This window comes from Lepidothrix coronata, unplaced genomic scaffold, assembly GCF_001604755.1.
Source record: "Lepidothrix coronata isolate B3197 unplaced genomic scaffold, Lepidothrix_coronata-1.0 Scaffold0, whole genome shotgun sequence".
Lineage (NCBI taxonomy): Eukaryota > Metazoa > Chordata > Aves > Passeriformes > Pipridae > Lepidothrix > Lepidothrix coronata.
Window position 1 is genome coordinate 5719632 of NW_016690180.1, and position 17443 is coordinate 5737074.

Genomic DNA, 17443 nt, shown 5'->3' on the forward strand with positions numbered 1-17443 from the left:
AAAGTTTCTCACATGTTTGGACTTCTGCTAAGGGACAGTTTGTCAAGGAATACAATTGCAACTCTCATCCTGGGGCATTTAAAGTTCAAAAGCTGAATTACTCACAGTAAAGCACAGGCAGGGAGAGGGACTGCAAGGCCCAAAGACCCATCTTGTCTTCAATGACTTTACAGCAATGTTACTGGATGTGAGCTCCAGCTCATCTCCCAGGTTTAATGAAGAATCAGAATCAACTGTTACAGAATCACTAGTTTTTTAGACACATTCCCCCTCCAGACATACCATAGCTTTGGTGAATGCAGATCACTCAACAGGAAAGTCAGGCAAGTTTTGTGGGACAAGTGTTATCTTCTACAAGACAACCTGACGTAGCTGGAAAAAAAAGAAAACAACCAAGTTTAGGGCACACCATTATTTCTTCTGGTTTGAAAGGGCAAATAAAGGTTTGAACAAATGGATCCAAGTTTATTTTACCTATTTTTTAAAACTGCACAATTTCGAAGAAAAATGTGATTCCTCCGTGGCAAGGGAGAGCCAATGAGGTAATTAATATGGCAAAGAACAACACAGAGAAACAGAACTACTACTGGTAATATTAGAGGTTCTTGTGAAAGACAAAGAAAGAAATTACGTGGAAATTATTACAGATGTTAAAAAAAATTAAACACAAATAACCATCATGGAATTCAAATGTCATGAGACACAAAATTGATTACCGTTTCCAAGAAAATATCAAGAGAAATAATTTTTTTGGTAATTCCATTCCAGATGAAAGAGTGATTTATTAACACTGAAGAATTGTACAATAACTGAGCCCTGAAACCACTCGGTAAATCATTTAACAGAGTTTGGCAAATAGTATCAGGAAATGCTTAAAAAATGTCTCTCCCCTTCAAGACACAAATCACTGCATTATGAGTCTGAGATACTAAAAAATTCTTTGTGTTAGCATTATTTATTATAAATAATAAATATGAACTATTCCAAATTTTATTTAATTTCAAGTTACTAAAACTTTTTCTACATTTTAAATTTATATCTTTTAATCTTGTTGTTTTATTTATTTTTCCCAGAGTTAAACAGTTGATCACATACCAACTACAGGAGCTGACATGGAAATGTAAGGTACAGCAGGAAGTGACATAAGTAATTCCTTAGGTAATCTCTGATCCTCTATCAGGGTCAAAGCATGAAATTTCTAATAAAACACTATTTCAGAAACTAACATTTTTCAGATGAGACTAAGATTCTTGTCCTAACAGCTTCAGTAAATTTTAAGAAGTTATTGGAAGAGATACCCATTCTAATGTCAAGATGTGAATCTCATGTAAAGGTGCATTTTTTGTCTCTCAGATCTTTGCACTGCAGTATCAACTAGGTATTATGCATTAATTCATGTCCTAACAAGTCATGTTGCTGACATAAAGCAGTTTGTTCCACCCCAAAGGGGGGGTTAGGGGGGGTAAAAAACCTCAAGTGCATAATAAATTATTTAATAAATATATCTTGAGATGAAAGGTATATACAGAATGCAAGATAAAGACACATCTTAAAGGAAAAATGGCTTACAATACGTACTGTTACAAGTATAATCAAAGCCCAGCTAGGCCTTCAAAGACTGAAGTCATACAAACACAACCTCAGAAAGTCCTTCAGCACTACTCCTGAAAGCTGTGTAATGGAGGTATGCTCCATGGTAAATCTTTATTGCTCTGTAATAGCAGTATTTTTCAATGTTGTACTTAGCAGTGGTAACACCATTCAATAAAATCATTTAGTACTAAACAGGACTGTGTGAGAAACACCAAATAGCACCATGACCAGGAAGGACACCTGTCAAACATGTCATACTGTTTCCCTTATATATTCATCTTATAATGCGAATTCTGATTATATTTATATTCTGTTGCTGTAAATTAGTTTCCTCTAATCAATATGAAAAGTTGAAGTTTTTCTATTACTTTTCGCTTTCCACAGAGCTTTGCTCAGACAGCCACTGGTCCATTACTGATATTATTCCACCAAAAGCACGTTATCATTGAATAAACATGAGCTGCCAGAAATTATGGATTTGCACAGAGGCATTGGGAAATCTGTGAGTAGGCTTTATTATATGTAAGACAGACTGCACAAAGGATCACTACTCAATGAGCCAAAACTTAAGATCTTAAGAGTTGCTTAAGAATACTTTTTGAGAATACAGATCTCTAGGCTTTGCTAATATGAAAACCTTATTTGAAGTATAGTTTAGCTATGATGACTTTATTATGAAAAAATGTTTGATTTATAAAGATTAGATATTGATTAAAAAGAGTTCTTTCTACAAGTATCAAATACATATTTGTATTACTTAAATAGACTGTAAACCAACAATGTAACTTTTCTTACTAAAACCAGGTTAGAGGTACTGTAAGGGTCCTGCAAGACACTCGAGAATACCTCAACATCTTAATTCTTCTTTTTATTCTTTTCCAATTCTTCACTGACACGCTCTTGCACAACAGCCTCCTATTTGCCTTTTTTTTTCTTTGTTATACATTTTCAGCTTGTACATTTCTCTGTAACTGAGTCAACTGGTTGCTAACACGTACTTAATTAATAATGTGAGAATGATGGATGCAGTTGCATTTTACAAGTTCCTGGAAAGCTGTGGAGTTTTGATGACCTAACATTCATCACAGACCTACACTTCTTTTGGCATTAGTTTTCTAACCAGAACTTGTTGGATAGGATTCCAACAAGCAGAGTGAACTCACATTGCAAACATCACCCTGAAATTCGTGCTTGGTAGTTAGCATGTCGTATGTGTGGAATAGACAGTATTTGTGTGGTGAAAACAGTTTACTCATTTGGCACAAAAAGAGATGATAATGCCATTCATCAGAAAAACATACAGATGGCAGTTGGATTGTTCATATTCTATATTCTCTCTCTCAAGTAAAGTTGTCTTGTTTGCTTTTCATGATGATTCATCTGATGCTGCCTGGTGGGCAACTACAGTGCTAAAAGCCCTGTAGGCACAGAGAACACAGCCTGGCAGGCATTCCAGGACTTCTCTTATGTCCAAATTCACACTTTCAGTAAAAGCTAACACATTTCCAAATGCATTCTTGTCTATTCTGACTGCCTTTCCTGAGATGTCTGTGACATCTTTAATCCTGTTGTCATCTGGAAACATTTTACGCTTCTGTTCAAACATCAGTTCATAAATCTCATAAATCTCTTTTGAAAGAAGGATCATTCTGAAGACATTTCTTGAATTTACTGTATCTGTTCTATTGCTTGGTGTATGTTCAGTATGAGATCAGGAAAATCTGGAAGACTGACTGATTGACAGACTGACAAATTCTACCTAATTAGTACTCACCAGATTTAGCCCATCATCTTCAGCACTACAAGCAATATTCAACCAATGCAAGATCTTCCTTTTCTAATTCTAACTACCTGAAGATCTGCAAGAGTCAAAAAGAATTATTCAATGGTATTATGTCTCTCAATAAGTTTAAAGCTAAATCAAAGTGAAGTGAAAAAGGGATAGGATATAAACTACTCAAAAACTAAGCGTGATATAAAAAAAGAGTGGATGTACAAGAAAAACAACATTATGGAGCACAATTTGCATTCTGAACACTATCTTGGAAAAAAAACAAAACTGTGAATGATTATTACACTCTAAAAACATCTGCCAAACAATACAAACAAATTACTTATTTAAGATAGGTTCACTTCAGAAGCAGTTTATCACCACCTGCAGTACTAGACTAAATAGGAGTAAATTTTTTTTAAAAAACCCACACTTAAAAAGACTTTCTCCCAGTTAGTTCCAACTAGGGTTTTATTTTTTCATTAAACCAAAACAATAAAAAAATTGTTTTAATACACTGCCATATAACAAATAGGTAATGTACCTACCAACCACACCCACCACCACACAGACTATATTGTTCCAATATCAGACATACAAAAACATATTTGCTGTGGTTAAGCCAGAAATCAAGCCACAAAATGGCTTGTCCCATACAGCACAGGAGATCTACAAGAAAGGCAGGAATAAAATTCAATTCTTGCAAAAGACCCCATTATAACCACATCATCCCCTTTAGGAACTGCTGTAGTAAAAAAACTTAATACAGACTCTTTTTTTTCTTTTCAAAAAAAAAGCTCTAACGTAGGAGCAAACACTTCTGAGTTTTTTAAATGCTTTCAGCTTTATGCTTGCCTAAATGTGAACAGAAGTTGCCCTATAAGTTTTAGAAATACTTGGCTAGACACCAAACACTGCACTTATGTAAGACCATATAATCACCTGACACTTGTAGCTGCCTCGCTGATTTTCCAAGAATTTTAATCCTCTTTTCCTGACACTATCCCTTTAGTGAGAAAATATGTTTATTCTATTACTTATATGCTTGCTTTGCAGACAAACAGTTTCATTTATCAAACAGGAGAATAATATTTTCCATTCTCAAACATCAGAAATCAAGAGACTTCTTTATACAGCAAAGTACCAAGTGTGGCTTGTCATATACAAGGGCCATTCCTCAACTGTGCACTCCTAGGCTGCTTTTACACATTTAAAAGCCTTTCTACGGAATAATGAAGCTTCTCAGCTCTTCCCTTCTGCCAAGCAGCCTGACCATTCATGCCAGGAAGTAATGCACATGGCTGGTGCACTGCAATTAGGACACTGCAAAGAGCAGACCAGAGACAGCTGCTTGATATTTGGAGGCAGAAGTAACTTGAACTTTTATTATCAGAGATTTTGGTTTTATAGAATGTTTAAATATATAACTAACCTACTCACTTTGCTTTAATTTGATTTTTATGTTAGATAAAATCCTTAGCCCCATGAAGTCAATGGAAATTTCAACTTCAGACTTTGCAACTATGTGACTATACAACTGGAGCCGTTAATTAAAAATTATTCTGGTGTCTGTTTTTCACATTTGTAATTTACACTTACATCCTTTTTAATAATTAAATGTCTTAAACTGACAAAAAAATGTATCAAGAAGTGTATAAACCATGAATTGCAGGAAATTGGAACAATACTCCAGGGAATTACTACTTCAAAAAGGATTATGGCATGCTTTTCTTACAACAATGGAATAACAGATTGGTTTAGACTGGAAGGGACTGCTGGAGGCCTTTGGTCCACTCTCTGATCGAGGAGAGTTACCTACAGCAGATTGTTCAGGCCATATTGGCTCAGGTTTTTAATATTTCCAAGGATGAAGACTCAACAAGCCGTCTGGACAACCTGTTCCAGAGTTTGACCACCCTCAAAGTAAAAAATATTTTCCTTATTTTTTATTTCAGTTTGTGCTCATTGCTTCTTGTTCTGTAACTTCTTTTCAGTGGTGTCACCTTGTACTTGTACATATATTGGCAGAATATTTGGAAATCTCCACTGGTGCAAAACCATCAGCATAACTCCACTTCAGCTGTACAAAAGATCACTCAAAACATAATTCACTGTCAATAACTAGTTTGTCAAGGCAAATTTAAATTCCCACCATACTCCTACATAAGCACTTCCTACTATTACTCCTGCAAGCAGTTTTTCCCTAAAAAAACATCTCATAACACTTCTACACTATCTGAGGTTCCAGAAACCAGAAAGGGCTTGTCATACAAAAGGGGTGGAGGGTGGGTGATGAAATAAACTGTGCCTAGAAAGTCAGAGAAAATTCTTAGAAAAGTTTTACTTTTGTAGCAGCATGATCCATAAAGTAGGAGGAAAAGGAGGACAGCATGAAATCAGTGGCTGGGAAGAGCTACTGAAAACTTTCGAGCAACTACTATTCTATGCTTTCCAACACTTTTCTCCCTTAACATTAGCAAAGCAGCAAGAGGAAGGTACTACAGGCTGTACACGGTGCTGCAGCTCTTGCACAGATGGAACAAAGCGACTGCTCCCAGCAGTCACTGGCATGTGCCTCCTTTGCCTGTGTCCAAACACAGACTTCTGTGGAAATTTCTCTAGTGAAAAACCAGCTGGTAGTTTATGGTTACACCAGGCCTTTCAGTGTCCTAGCAATTGTGCAGATACAACAGCTGAGGTAAGACGAGAGCAAAAGGCACAGAATAGTGCATAGGGAGTTAATTGCCACTTTGTTCCATTCTGCTCTGACACAACACAACTAGAAGCCACCAAAGGATGTGTTAAGGAAGCTTTCCTGTCTGACCATCCAGAAGCCACTCTGGCAGTCACACGTGCAACAGCAGAGCTGGGATCGAGGTGTCTTCACAGCTACACACCCCACATTCACAGTCAGACCAAGTTTCCTTACCAGCTCGACTCCAGGTTTTCCCATAGCAGAATCTCAGGCCTCTGGGGATCCCTAAAATATTTTAATCATGGTGCAACAACAGAATAACAACTCGAGCCGGTGCCTCCAAGGAGGGCTCCAAACAAAAGAAACCCTGGGCTTTTATACCCTCCCAGTCTAAATGCGATATAGTCTGGGGTCTTCCAGCTGTGCCTGCAGCTCTTGCTGTGCCTCCAAGAGTCTGGTCACCTGGCTAGGCCACAGGTCCTCATGCTCTTTGTTATGCAAAGGGTCAGCAGTTCAGGGCCTCTTACCTCGGGCTCCCCCCACCCAGAGCTCAACCTGCAGCTCCCACTGCAGCTGCTCATCAAGCTACTGGCACTGAGTGCATTCCTCAACAGATGGAGTACGTAAGGACAAAAGTCAGTTGCTTAAAGCAAGTTACAGCTGCAGGAATACTTCTCTGTGTGAGCATAAGGGAGTCCATATTCTTGCCTAACACCCACAGCCTCTAATACAGTTGAAGCTTTGGTGACCCAGAACTCAGCTGCCTTCCATGGGGATTATGCAGATCAAATATGGAAACTGTCCCATGGTACTTGCAAAATTCAAACTCTGATGACAAATAAAAGAAATTAAAGTTGCAGTTATTTAGTAAAATTCCTGCCTAATTGAAACAGTTATAGGGTGAAAACAGCAAAAAAATTATTCTGTTGCTTCCTGTTACTAAAAAATTGTTTATTCTTTTTGCTGTGTTCAATAACTACACTGTTCTGCTGAAAACTGAATCGCCTTGATACCATATGCAGTTTTTTAAGCTTCATGGCCAAACTTACCATACTAAATAACTATTTGAAAAGTTGGCAACAATCTCTATTTTTGTCTGTAACTTCACTTAGTGCAGTTCTTTTGCATTCAAACATGTTGCTTCTGCGATGCACTAGGTATGACAAGGAGTGATTAGAAAATTGTTTATAACATAAGACCATTAGTTTTGTGCAAATAGAGCTGACTTCAGTTTCTTGCTTGAAAGATTTTTTTTACAAAAAATGCAGTTGTTAACTGCCAATTTTCTAGTGGGAAAACTAAACATAATTTCAAACTATGATATTTTGTTTTCTCCATCTCGTACAAAACATTATTCCCAACTAGTTTAGTAAACACGAAATAAAGCATGTTTCTAAATAAATATGAATAATTCCAATTTTAGGGATGTGTGTTTGCGTGTCTGTCTGTATCTTGACTGAGTGGTCAAAAATAAAAAAAAATAACTTTTTTTCTATCTGGAATGAAAGAAAAACAGAAATTGGATGCTGCCTTAGAAAAAGAACTTCCTCATCTCATTCAGCACTACCTAACACCTTCCATGAAAACAATGGAATTTTTAATAAGCATCATGAATTTGCTTCACAATTAATTTTTAATTCATCTTGAGCATCTTCACACTTTTTTTGTAGGGTCTGATCCTAACTCCAAGAGCCAAGGACTGGAACTACAAGGCTGTCTCCACTGCAGGAGAAATAGCAGCATCTTCTCAAAGGAGTATGTACATTTTGATAGGGCAGTGCTAGTAGTTTGCAATATGGATTAAAGCAGGACTACAGACAAGCACAGATAATCATAATGACACTAACACTGATTGCTTTGGAGGAAGTTCACACACTCCATAAACAGTTCAAAAATTTCTTTTCTATAACCTCTAATATGCAGTAGTGACCCTGACCAGAAGACCACTGTACACCAAGAAGCCAGTGACCCACACAGCAGTTAAGCAGAGTAAGTCCAGCAGCACCGTGCTGCACACCCAGTTTGGTCTTCAGACTTCCATTGTGCAGCACCTTCCCCTTGGCTGCAGGATAAACTCAACCAGCACACTGCAACCAACAGCTCCTACTTGGTACCAGTGATCCCACCACCTGCATGTCCTTCCCCTTATCTGAAAGTGCAAGCAGTTTCTGTTTCCCTTCTGTCAGACAATACAAATTATGAAGCAATGAATCAAGCTGTTTACTTGTAAGACGAGCCTATAATAGCTCAAATAACTAAAAGGGGGCAAGCCTTTGAAAATAGGACCTGCACAGCACACTTCTCACCAATCACAGGGAAGATAATTCACTGACATTTCTGGAAGGCAGAAAAGCACACTGTACCACTTTTACAGACAGAAGTACAAACAGGGGTAAAAGCAGTCTTTTTTTTTTTTAATTTAAGGCAGTTATTACTCTCTTCATTTAAAACTCTTCTTGATTTTGTTTCAGAAAACACTAAGCCTTAGAGAAGCTAATGCAAATGTTTTTAAAAAGGTTATAAATACATTGTTCTGAGGTATAATACACATATTTTCATGTATATATTTTATTTCAATAGGATAATCATATGAGAATTGTAGGAATGAGGTAAGCAGTGGAAACAATAGTGGAATCTAAGGTAAAACCCAGTATTCCAAAATCCAAAATTAAAAAAAAAAAATCAAGTGACTCAAATATCTAAGACAATGACATCGTACAAGTCCTTACTTAAAAGCAACAATCAATCATTCTATAGGCATTGTTATTTCTTATATAAATCACATTAAAATTATAATTTTAAAGCAAGATTTCTTAATATAGTCATTCTGGGGAGAAGCTGTTATTTGCAGTAAGAATTGATAAAGGCATTATGCTTTCTATTGAGATCTACAGAAAGGAGACCATCATTGCAAAATGAAGCAGTACCAAGACTGAAGACTTGTTTCAGATTTACTGGTGCATATTATCATTCATATACTTCTGTTTAGGGCAGGAAAGGAAGAGGTTCCTTCCAGTTAACATTGCCCTCCCAAAAAAGTCGTGGACACAGGGAAATCTAAACTATAGTACAATCTGTACACAACCTATATTTTGCTTTAGGTGACAGCAGAGAGTAGAAAGCAGCCACATCCATGACTTTCCATCTTTACACCATCTGTAAAGAGGCGATTTCAGTGAGAAGAGACAGCTCAGTCCCACTAGTGTAACTACAACCAGAGATATGCAGGATGACTTTGGAAATGTACATTACCTACCTTCCCTTTTGCTTCCTCCTTCCTAATAATTACTTATTCTACCTAAAACTCCCCTCTACAAATACCTGGTATTTCTCTTACAATGTAAGTCTTTTTTAATGAGAAAGACACCTGGATAAATGAGACTATAGGCTGACGCCTTCTTTGGTCCTCATTCTTGACAGGCAGACTCTGCTATGCTATAATCTATCAGCATATAGCTTATTCAGAAACCTTTCATTCTGATGTATTATTGTTTATTTAACCATAACAGTTTACTTAGCTACTATGTCTAAGATATGACTCAGCACTACAATCATTATAACCTTCTTTTAAGCTTGGAATCAATTACTGACCAAACTATTTTGTTAATGATGTTGCAGAACTCAAAAATTCTGAGAGACTGTTACCCACAGGCATTAGTCCTGTAACCACTAGAGTTTTCCACTAATCATTTTTACTAAGGTCATCCAGGTACCAAGAAAAAGAACCTCTGAGGGGTTTGGTTTTTTTTTTAATAAATAACAGTATCATTTAGGTTCGGATAGACCTCCGAGATCATAGAGTCCAACCTCTGACTAATAACCACCTTGTCAACTAGACCATAGCACAAAGTGCCACATACAGTTGTTTCTTGAACACTCCCAGGGATGGTGACTCCACCTCCCTGAGTAGCCCATTCCAATTCTTAAAAACCCAAAAGTTTAAAAAGAATAAAGAAAAACATGTCGCACCTTCTATTTCTACAATTAATAATAAATATTTACGTCTAGTCTACATAGTTAACTTTTGGCTTAGATCTACGGCCAGGAATTAAGGTGTTAAAGCAGTACCAGCAGAAGGATGAAATATTACAGGAGCCATGAAACTTGACAGAGTGAGCAATACATCAAATCTCCACGGTTGAGAGCCCCAGGACACAAACCAAGCACTTTGTAAGATGAAGGCTCTGCGGTGTGTCACAAAGAAAAACGATGGCAACAGCTGGTTGGGTTTTCAGCTCTTCAGTGAAGGGTAAGTATGAACTGAGTGTAAGGTGGGGCTCTCAGGTGGTCTACCAATACCAGCATAGCAAAATGCAAATGTGAAACAGATCCAGCATGTCAGCAAATCCCTGAAAAACAGCAGGATAAGCTGTTCACTTGAAATATCATGATATTTTTTTATCAGAGGTAGAAATATGAACATAATAAAATATGTGAGTTTAAAAATACTCTCATATGCATGGGCTTATCACAGTCTTTCAGCTCTTGTGAAACCCTTCCTGGAAAATCAGGAGTTAAGGGATACAAATCATTAAAAAAGATCCCTAAAATGTAACGCTTATATATAGTATGACAAGGACAGAACATGTAAGAGACACGGAGTCCATTTGGGATGGGCTACTTACCACAGAGCCATCTGTGAGAAAGTGTGATCAGCCAAGACTCAATACGACTGAAACTTAGTACCACTGCATGGACAAATTACGTCCAATATATGTTGGAGGAAAAAACCTCCAACTTGTATTGCTTTTTCAGGAACGAAAAAGAAATTAAGTGTTCTTTTGTCCCTGCATAGAATATTTGTGGTCAACAGCCAAAGATCAGGTACTCAATTATCTTCTTGTATAAATATGGTGAAGGAGAAAGATAGGTGGGAGAAAGACTGAAACACAATGTTCTTTATACAATCATGCTGAAAGGAAGAATTTGAGTGTTCATTTCTCTCTTGTATGATGTTGTGTTCCACTGAAAAAAAATAATGGTCTCCCAGTTCAACCCTGTCATCTGGTGTCTTTGGCAAAAGTGAAATAAAGGTGTATATTTCCTGCAGCATGCATGTAGAAAAGGCTGAAGAGATGTGGTTGTGATATCCTAGCCTATAGTGCACAGTGTGCTGCTGGGTGATGCTACCAATGCCCAAGCAGCAAACAGGACATAAGTAACAGTAAATAGGTACAAGCCAAAGTAGAAAGGGGATACTGAATAGTCAGAATAAGTTATTGCCAATTAGGTGATTTAACTAGATGTCTTCTGCCACCTTGACTAAATTTAAAGTAATCACTTTTTGTCCAGCTCAGATGTTGTGCACATAACACTACATTTAGTAAAGAGTACTATTCATAGTATTGGGGAAAAAAAATAATGTATTGCCTATTCTCATTGACATGAAATTTTGCCAAGTGCTCTGAAACCTCTGAAGAAAGGACACCCATTAGATAAGAAAACACCCATTAGATAAGGAAAAAGTGGATATACATGCAAACTCTATGGAACTCTATGGATAAGAAATATCTACGACAAGGAGTAGTTGCTCCTCTGATCCCAAAGACCTAGTCTAAGAAAAATAAGTAAACCCGAGTTTTGTAACTTTAACAACTCCTTTTGAATTTTAAAAGACTGATAACAATTTTATCATTATCTAGAAACTCAGTGATCTATCTAGTACTAACAACACCCTATTCCAGCCTGAAGTCCAGTCCAGTAGTAACAAATAAGGGGCTTTCCCTTTCACTTACCACTGTAAGTAGGCTGCCAAGTATTTTCTGATTTCTATATGCACTCCTTAAAATGTATTTAACTGACTGAAACTCTGAATTTAATTCTACATTTATTATTGACCACCCAGAAATGAGAGGGTTTTTTCAAGAGGCTAGATATTAGCATAATAAGTTTTTTTCATTCCTTCTCCCTTGGTTTAAGATTTGGTTTTACAACACAGGCATACTTTTAATGCAAATATGATGTAATGACTTTAATTCTTCTCTTTTTTTACTTGTATAAGAAAAAAGAATAATAATTATTATAAATTAAAAGAGACTGCTTCTATTTGGCAAACTATATTCTATACCAAATATATCTCAATCTAATTTATCTCAGAGGATGATCATAAATAGATGCAAACATCCAACTTGATAGGAAGGGATATATTAGAGAGCATATATATTCTCTCAGGGAATATATTAGAAAATATTAGAGAATATATAAACAGATACCAACATAAATTGTTCTTTAAATATCAAATTAGAACACAGAACACATACTCCAATTATTACCTTTTCTTTTGCTATACATTATTTTTAAAACAATCAGTTTGTACTTTTTCTTTAATGTTACTACATTAACACACAGAAAAAAAAGGTAGTATATGTAACATAACTGTTAGCCAACAGCTTTCAGCTGAAGGAAAACATCCTGATAAGCTGACTTATTTGCTTTTTGCACACTTTCTTAGTGAGCAATTTTTATTAAAAAAAATCTTCTTTAATTGAAGACCTTTTAGTACTTCCTTCACTATTATTCTGGTTTTTGTTCGTTATTCAGTTACAGTCCTGCACCAATAGTTCCTGCACTTTATCTCTTTAAATTTAGTACTTCACACCATAAGTGCAATGCTATTTGAATAACTTCAATTAATATTAATAGGAGCACATATTCCACCGAATATTTAGCTATTTTATAAATCTGGATATTACATGCAACTCTCTCACCAGGCAACACTGGCTGAAGAAAAGAGTCCAATCAGTCCAAAGTTTCTCTTCTTAAAAAAGACAGGCAAATATGACTTATATCTGGAGCTAAATTACTTTTTTAAACTGGAAAAAAATTAAAACAAAACCTTCTTATCACATTTTTAAGTTTGATGCCCTGCACATGTAGAAACATTCAGCTATATTTTGGAATGCACAACCACATATCATCACATGTGGGAAAAAGAAAAATACAATGAACATGAATAAAGGGAAATGAGTGACTTCACTCATTGGTGTTTCCAGGACAGTCAGTGCATTTCCACAATTTCAAAGTATAATTGACAGACTTACCAAACCCCAGGAAGGCAGCAGCATTATTGCCACTCCGTAGAAACTCAATTCAGATCATAACACAGACAACACCATGTGCTTAAAATTCACAGTCTAGAGTCCTCTTAACTGTAGAATCCAATTACCATTCTGTTAAAAAAAAAAAAAAGAAGAAGAAGAAAGCATCAGAGCTTGTGGTATTCTGTTAAATCACAGCCAGGATAACAGAAGGAAGTGAGAAAACAAACGCCTCCCATACAGCAAACTATTGTTGCTGTGTATCCCCATTAAACAAAAAAGATTCAAATCAACATATGGCAGAAAAGTGAGTCTACCCAGCAAGAGACAGGGCTATTGGAAAAAAACACGATTCTGCTAAAGCTGCAACACTGTGAAGCAAAGAATTCTGTCCTTTGTAGGAATAGAAATGATGTGTGAGAATTAGCCCAAGGAACTGGGCATTTAGCAAGGAGTGACAGATCCTCATCTCTAATTCACACTCCCAAGACTATTTAAACTCCTGCAGTCACTCTTTAAGATACACTACTTAGAGGAAGGTGACGAGTTTGAACACTGTTAGACAGAAACAAACTGAATCTTCTAACTCTCATATCAGTAATCTAACAGATAGGTTGTTAAATAAAAGGTTATTCAATCTCTCCATTCTTCATGTTAAAAGCAAGCAGCTACAGCAAACTGAGAATCTCTGAATATGAGAGTGCCTGTTGAGGCCTGAGAACACTGACAAAAGAGTGTCCTTGGACATTTCAGCTGAGGACTGAGGCTGAATGGGAAATAGGTGCTGAACTGCTCTAGCTGCTGCACACTGAATGTGCACACAAGTAAAATCCAAGACACTCTAAAGATACAATTAGAACTAAGTGAGAGCCTTGTGATTCAAGGCACTTCTGTGTTAGGCAGCAGCTGTGTGAGCTGTCATCACATTTTTTAACTTAGGCACCTGAATTCTTCCTAAATCCTTCTTTAGGTATTTAAGTCCTTTATAGGATCAAGCCAATAAACTCTCTCTCTGTCTTTACCTGCTTAAGTACTTTAGATCCTATTATGTTTTGCCTCCCTTTTTATTTTAATAAGATCTTTATTTTTTTATCATGCAGTTAACTATTTATCCTATGTATGGTCATTTTTTCTTATACTCACTAATGCATACATAATTACTAAGTGTAATTAAATAACTTACTATGGGCCTTTCTCCAAAAGTACTGAGAAACCATCACTCCAATTTTCCCAAAGGGAATTAGGATCCCTTGGAAAATCCACACTGCAGTGTTGTACAGAAATGATACAGTGGTAGCAGTCTATCTTTGTTCAGCTCACTTGAACTAACTTTTGAGACCAAGCTACAAATGCAGCTTTGTGGCCTTTCATACCTTAAAAAAAATTACTCAAAGCCAACTTCTGCCCAACACTGTGTTGCACAAACAAGGATTAGTGTTTGTTTTACTGCAGTGATGTTGGGCATTTTTCCATTTAAAAATCTGTCAGCTGGAACTATCTCACTAAAGCCCTAAAAGTCTACTAAGCAACAGAGAACAAACTGAAACAAAACAAAACCAAGTTGGTTCTGAGCATTATTTCGTAGGCAAGGCTGAAGTGACTCAAACATCAAACATGAATTTTAATGATTTTTAGCTATTTTAGGACAATATAAATATGATAAAGCTGAGGCAAAATATTTTTATTCATAGATATTCACAGATGAAAAACAAAAAAGGTTTTTCTAACTAGATCTGTTTTTAAAAGTTGGAGATTACTGTAGGCTTTCAAGAAAAACTTGATTTTCTCTAATAATGCATATATATCATTGTTAATTTTGCATATCATGATTTATGTAAGGAGGGTTGGAAGCCAGAGCTGGTTTGGGCTGCTGATTTAATAGGAATTTGGAAGTTTTGCGACTCCAACTACAGAAAAATGGCAGGAAGCTAGGCTATTGCTATGGAGCCAGGAGGTGACCTTTGACAAGAGATGGATTTCTCAAACTCAGTTTCTTGTTCCACAAAAGGGGTTTTACCAAATGAGAGTCGTGTGGGGACTACTCCCGTGGTGGAGCTATTCTGGAACACACAGAAATCAGCCATGCTATCTTCCTGTCTATTTGCAAAACACTTCTCATAAAAACCTATTCATGTTTTGTCACATTATCTGAACAAATACTATCCTACAAAGTATTGCCTTCCTGATCAATGGGTGGGGCTAACTTTTTTTTTTTTTTTAAATTTGAAAAAGTGTTGTGCTGGAAAATTTCAACTAGCTGTAACAGAAACTGCAAATTCATTTCACATGTGCTACCTCAGAGTCACCAACTAGCATGCTAGATAAGTAAAAATTTATATTGTGAAGAAATCCGAGGCCATTCTCTAGCACTTAACACATGGAAGGCATGAATACCCATAAACCATTTGCAGGTTATTATGTTCATTTTCATTCTGAAACAATTACAAAAAATATTATTACAGTGATGTTAAATGTGTCAGAGAAGCATTTCACATAGCTATTTTCATGGGACTGTTTATTTTGGTGTTTTGCTGTTTTCTTGTGTATGGATTTTTTTAAAAAAAAAACAATAAAATGGCATTTAGCAAAAATTTTATGAGTAGTAATAAGCTGATGTCCCATGAGAGGATTCAACTTAAACTCAACCAGTCTTTCCCATTTAAAGCCATCACGAAAGGTTTAAGCATGACCTGTTCTGTGCTTCACTGCATCCACTTAAAGTAAAACATGCTCAATTCAGCTAAAGGACTGAGAATGCCATTTAGCAGTGAAAAGTAAAAAAATAGTGGTTTAAATAGTCATAATCTTGGGGAAGTCCCTAGCCCCATACACAGGACTCTGAGCAACCCCTCTTGCAGAGATGCTAGCATTGCTTTCAGAGGACAGGGCAGTAGCTGTAAGCACTTCCTCTGTTGAATGCCAGCAGAGAAGGCTCAAGGTGGCTAAATCTGGATTTTGCTGCTTTCTCTCCCTATCCCATTTTTGCAACCACATAAGTAGTGGCTAACATGCATCTCTACTATACATGAAATTAGTATGGATATTTTGCTGCACTGACAACAGCTGCCTTCCCTGTCAATCCTTCTGGTGTGTCAGGTATCCTACCGTGGGCACGGGGTTAGGTAGATGCCTTATTCCTGTTGTCTTTCAATGAGAGAGATTCCCCCTCCTTCCCTCACACTTCTCCTAAAGTCTTCTTCTCAAAGTGAGTTTGTACTTTTTCTCAGGGCCTCGGAGACCTTGCAATAGTTCCTTTATTACCTTGCTGAAACCTTCACTGTATAATAACAACTAAGTGGTGGACTGAATATTTGAAAAGTTTAGATAGCAGTTTGTCAACTGTTTTTCTCTTTACTAACTTGTTTCCTACTGATTTCTTCTGTGCTTCAGACTGAATCCAGCCCCCTGCCGCAACAGCCTAGCGTGTCAGGTAATCCCTGTCCTGGCATTAACAAGCACTGTTTCACAGTGTGCAAATCCTCCCACTGCTTCTCAGAAACCATCTCATAATCTCACTTCAGATTCTCAGAAGCATTTTCTTAATCTTTAGTCTAAATTTCTTCTGGTCATTAACTTTTTTCTCATGTTTCACTTCTTATCTGTCCTTATAGATCACTTACAAAGAGCAACCATGTTCCCTCTCCATCCTCATTTTGGTAAGACAGTGGGGCAGCAAGCAAGTATTTCTCCAATTCTTGTTGTACAGTAAATCTTGTGTTCCCAATTATAATTTTTTTGTTTCTGTTACAGTTTGTTTACAAATAACCTGACCAGAATCATGTATTGTGTGCTTACTGACAGTTCACCAGTCACGTATAGCAAAATGAAGAATTCCTTATCTCAGCAGTAAAAAAAAAAAAAAAAAAAATGTGTAGTATTGTATCAGTATTGTATTGTAAAGAGCTATTTTTATAGCTCTTTCTCATCTTCTATCATTTCCCATTAATAAACTCAGGATCCAGCAAAAATTTTTCTCAATAGATGTACATGCTTTGGCACTTGCACAACTACACTTTTTTCATTTCTATTATCCCAGTAATTGAGCAGGTCTGTTTCTTCCTGTCTGACATTTTTCTCTTCAGTTTATTGACAGCACTTTCTTACTTGCTGCCAAACCAAATGATCAATTTCCTACCTTTTGTGCAAGGTCACTGATGAAAATATCAACTAAAATTAGGACCATGGCTGATCCTCAAAAAATGCATATGAAGTGTGCTTCCAGACACAGGAACCTCTTCCTATCGCATGATCCATTTCCATATGCCTCTTAATAGCATCTTTCAGATCTGACAACTTTTTAGCAACTCCATCTTAACTGTTTCGTTAAAAAATTTCCATGTGGCTCAT

At 36.6% G+C, this 17443-nt stretch overlaps 1 protein-coding gene across 3 annotated transcripts in view; it reads right to left on the reverse strand.

The window, feature by feature from the left end:
* The window catches only part of KIAA1456 (KIAA1456 ortholog), a 126077-nt gene that overhangs the window by 101398 nt on the left and 7236 nt on the right, over nucleotides 1-17443 (reverse strand). For all 3 annotated transcript variants that reach the window (XM_017807894.1, XM_017807982.1, XM_017808060.1), the window contains exons 2-4: nucleotides 13100-13228; nucleotides 3368-3452; nucleotides 283-372 (exon numbers count right to left, since the gene is read on the reverse strand). The gene's annotated coding sequence lies outside the window, so the exon portion shown is untranslated. The remainder of the gene's footprint in view (nucleotides 1-282; nucleotides 373-3367; nucleotides 3453-13099; nucleotides 13229-17443) is intronic.